The 4,595-nt window shown below is 35.6% G+C and overlaps 1 non-coding gene across 1 annotated transcript; it reads right to left on the minus strand.

Annotated features, from left to right (window-relative positions):
- Positions 1–3,745: 3,745 nt before the first annotated feature.
- Positions 3,746–3,817, minus strand: TRNAG-GCC. The gene has a single exon. It is a non-coding gene; the product is annotated as a tRNA-Gly (tRNA).
- Between the last annotated feature and the right edge of the window lie 778 nt (positions 3,818–4,595).

Here is a 4,595-nt window from a genome sequence, read left to right on the forward strand (position 1 = left end):
TGTCATCTGCATATCTGAGGAAACAGAGTTGGCATTCAATAATAGATGTACTATTGAATGACTTAATCATCAAAGATGCTTATTGGGCTAAGTTGGAGGAAAAGTAGGGAGTACAGACTTTGTTCCTGAATGCTAACCATGTTAAAAAGAGCATCTGCTAAATTTTACCTATACTCTGACTCAATTTGTGATTAAATAAGAAAAAAAAAAGGCGCATGCATGTGTTCTGAGATGGTAATAAGCATATTCAAAACCTTGATTACAACAAAAGTAATCACTCAGTCTAGATGAAGCAGGACAGCTTCAGTAGGTTTCTTTATTGTAGCACTCATAAAATCCATAAAACTTGAGGATGAGTCAAGTAAGGATGTTATGCTACAATGAAGTTTCCAAAGTTAGAAATCCATGCTGTTTATCAGAATGAAATTTTACACGCTGGTCACATTCATACTGCTTATGCTCGTAAACTGTATCTTAAGAGTCTCCCCTTGAGGCCAAGGGGTGGGGTAGAATAGCAGAGAAACTGTCAAGGTGCTGATCTATATAGGCTTGCCTGAAGTACTATTAAAATACAGGAAAATATGTCTCAACTTAGGGAAGTCCTGAGGATAACTAATCCTGACACGAGAGAGAACCAAGCTTGATGGATCTCATTTAGTATACTCAATACAAAAGGAGACGTAATTTGAAGCATCGAATCAGGACTCAATTGAATACACTGTGGTCCAAATTTCTACATGAATGTCTGAAATCTTGAGGGAAAAGTGCAAGTAAATCTTAAAATCACTGGTCTCTGAACAAATTATCAAAGCACACTTGCAGGATGAATAACAGAGAGAAGTTATGAATCCTTCTATAGAACTCTGTCCTCTTGACAGAACAAATGGCCAAAGCATTAGCAGTGGGCTTCTTGGAATAGGAGCAGGCACAAGAGAAAACATTGACCCATGAAAACACTCCACTCCTTAGTCAGGAAATGGTAAAGTAGCAGCTTTATCCAGAGAGATTTAGAGATAGGAAAGAATTATTTTCAAGATGGATACAGATAATAAAAGACAACTTTACACAATAACTGCTCTACTCCAACCTAAACATCACATACAAACACACACACATGCGTACTACAAAAATATAATCCTTCATCCTCAACCATGTAAGCAAAGGCAATGTGAGAAGCCTAGACTTCCACCATAGTGAGACTCCATGAGGTACACCCAACATGGAATGTTAGTAAAGACCAAAAAGGGAGCTAAGATTCTCCCTCCCACTGAACATAGAAGCACCCTCTCTACTATGGTTTCAGTAGACTCCACTTGAGTAGCCTGGATTTCTACCATACTTGAAACAATGAGGTGCTCCTCCTTTTTTCTGCTACAGTGATGACAGAAAATGCCTGAAGAATGACTTGGAACACTTCCTTAGCAACAATGAGGCTTCCCCACCCTTTTAGTGGAGACCACTTGGGAAGTCCCAATTTACATCCCCATCCAGCAGTGATGAGGATACACACTCCCCGCCCTTGCTGGCTAGTGGCAGCTCAGTGGGGAACCTGATGTTTTACCTCCATCTGGCAGGAGCAAGGTGGTGTCCTAACTGTTGCCAAAGTAGTATCAGGAAAAGCCAGCTAAAACAGAAGGTTTAATTAAGATCTAGTCTCACAATACTCAAAATGCCTAGTTTTCAATTAAAAAAAAAAAATCTCATCATGCCAAGAACCAGGACTATCTCAACAATGAAAATGGCAATAAATGGTAATACTAAAATAGCAGACATGTTAGAATTATCTGACAAAGATTTTGAAACAGCCATGATACTTATGCTTGTACGAACTATTATGTACGTAATATCACATATATTTTATATGCATTTGAAGCAAATGAAATATATAAAGCTTCAGCAAAGAAATATAAAGTTTTAAGCAAAGAAAAAAGACATAATTAAGAACCAAATAGACATTTTATAACTGAAAAACATAATACCCAAATGAAAAGCTCAGTAGAAGGGGTCAATAGCAAAATGGAAACAATCAGGAAACTGGGAGATCAAAACAAATTGCCCAATATGCATAAAGGAGAGAAAATAGACTAAAAAAATTAAGAGAGCTGCAGGGACCTATGGAACTATTTTTAAAAAGTCTAACATTTGTGTCATTAGACTCCTGAAAGGAGAGGAGAGAGAAAGGGCAAGTCTGAACAAGTGCTTAAAGAAATAGCAACTGAAAACTTCCTCAAAATGACAGTGAACATAAGCCTATAGTTTCAGAAAGCTGAACAAAGTCTAAACAGGAAAAATCTGAAGAAACCCAATGCAAAATATATGTTAGTCAAACTTTTAAAAGTTAAAGAAAAAATTCTTTGAAGGAGCAAGAGAGAAATGAAACCTCAACTATAGGGAAAACACAACTTGAATGACAGCTCAGTTCTCATCAGAAACTGTGTAAACCAAAAAGAGGTATCACAATATTTTTCAAACATTTCAAAAAGAACTTTAGCCCAGAATAATCTACCTAGTGGAATATCTTTTGGGAGTTAAAGTGAACAAAGACATTCTCACACTAATGAGAAGTCATAAAATTTGTCACTTCTTTATAAAAGCATGTATAAAAAAGTAAACTTTCCAGTTCTCTAAACCACCAAAGAAGGAATCTTGGAACATCAGGAACTGGAAAAATACACAAATTGGCAAATTATGCATAAATAAATAGACTTTTTCTCATGCATCTTCTCAATTATATTTCACAGTTGAAACAGAAGTTAGAACAGTATCTGATGAGATTATATATATGCACAGAAATTATGTAAGATGATTGCATTACAAATAGAGGAGGGAAAAGGAACTTAAAAAGAGGTAATTTCTGCACTAGACTTGAACTGGTAAATGTCAATACCAGTATACTGTGCTAAGTTATACAAATACACACAATATAGAACCTGAATCAAATATTAAAAAATATATATATCCCAAAGGATACAATAAGAAACCATTAGAAATAAATCAAAATAGAATTCTCAGAAATCTTTGCTCAAGTATTGTCTAGTTTACTAATATTTTGTTGATATTTGCATCTATAGTCATACCCCATTTTATCATGCTTTGTTTTACTGTGCTTTGCAAATGTTGCATTTTTTACAAATTGAAGGTTTGTGGTCACCCTGAATTATCAGATGATGGTTAGCAGTTTTTTTCAATAAAGTTTGTTTAAACTAAGATATGTGCTTTATACAAAGACATAATGCTAGTGTACATTTTATAGAATACACTATGATGTAAACATAACTTACATATGTACTGGGAAACTAAATAATTCCTGTGGTTTCTATATTCATTTTATTGTGGTAGTCTAGAATCAAACTAAAAACATCTCCAAGGCATGAGTGTATATTCATTAGAGATATAAATCCTTATTTTCTTCTCCTTTTGTTTTAATTTATCCCTATCTGGCTTTAAGCAAGATAATACTGGCCTCAGAAAATGAATTTGGAAGTGCTGTGCTGTGTTTGGTCATTCAGTCATGTCTGATTCTTTGCGGCCACATGGAATGTAGCTCACCAGGCTCCTCTGTCCATGGGGTTTCTCCAGGCAAGAATACTGGAGAGAGTTGCCATGCCCTCCTCCAGAGGACCTTCCCAACCCAGGGATTGAATGAACCCAGGTCTCCCACATTGCAGGTGGAATCTTACCGCCTGAGCCATCAGGGAACCCAAAGAACACTGGAGTGGGTAGCCGATCCCTTCCCCAGGGGATCTTCCCTACCCAGGGATCGAACCAGGGTCTCCTGCATGGCAGGCAGATTCTTTACCAGCTGAGCTACCAGGGAAGCCCATATTTATGTATTTAAAATAGTTTCAGTCCCTGAATCAGCCTATATCTATTAAATAAGTTAATTTGATAATTGATAACTTTCCAAACCACAAAGCATCATGTCCAGATCGGCTCACTGGTGAATGTAGCAAAATTTTAAGGTGAAAATCACGCCAGTTCTCTACAATCTCTTTAGAAGATAAAGCATAGGGAACAGTTCTTACCTTACTGTTACTCAGACATTATCCTAATACAAACCAGACAAAGTTATTACAAGACAAGATTACTTACCAATCTCTCTCATGAAAACAGGTGAATAATTAAAATGGACAGAATTAGGATTAAGCATCTCTTTTAAAACAATAAATGCAAATGGCTTAAACCTGCACATATAGTGTTGGTTATATAATAGGAATAGAGTGGTAATTTCATTCATGATATTTCTTCTTCACATAATTCCTTCAAGTGTCCATGCTAGTACATTTCAAATTACTTTTTCTGTGAATGTTAGAATCCTAGGTGCTATATCTTCTCTTGATTTCATACCCCATCTAGTTTCTTAATCATAGCTGATTGGGCCATTTGGACATTGGCCAAAAAAGAACAATAACATTTTCTTTGTTGAGAGTATTAAAATTATCTAAATATATGATCGCATTATCTTGAACCTGAACAAAGATAGTAAGCTTGGTTAGCATGGTTAGTTTTAATTCAGTGTAGATTGAGAAACAGAAAATATTTATATGCAGATTTTTTTTCAAAAGTAAAAATAATGGTATTTGTTTATAGGAGCT

This window comes from Cervus canadensis, chromosome 17, assembly GCF_019320065.1.
Source record: "Cervus canadensis isolate Bull #8, Minnesota chromosome 17, ASM1932006v1, whole genome shotgun sequence".
Classification (NCBI taxonomy): domain Eukaryota; kingdom Metazoa; phylum Chordata; class Mammalia; order Artiodactyla; family Cervidae; genus Cervus; species Cervus canadensis.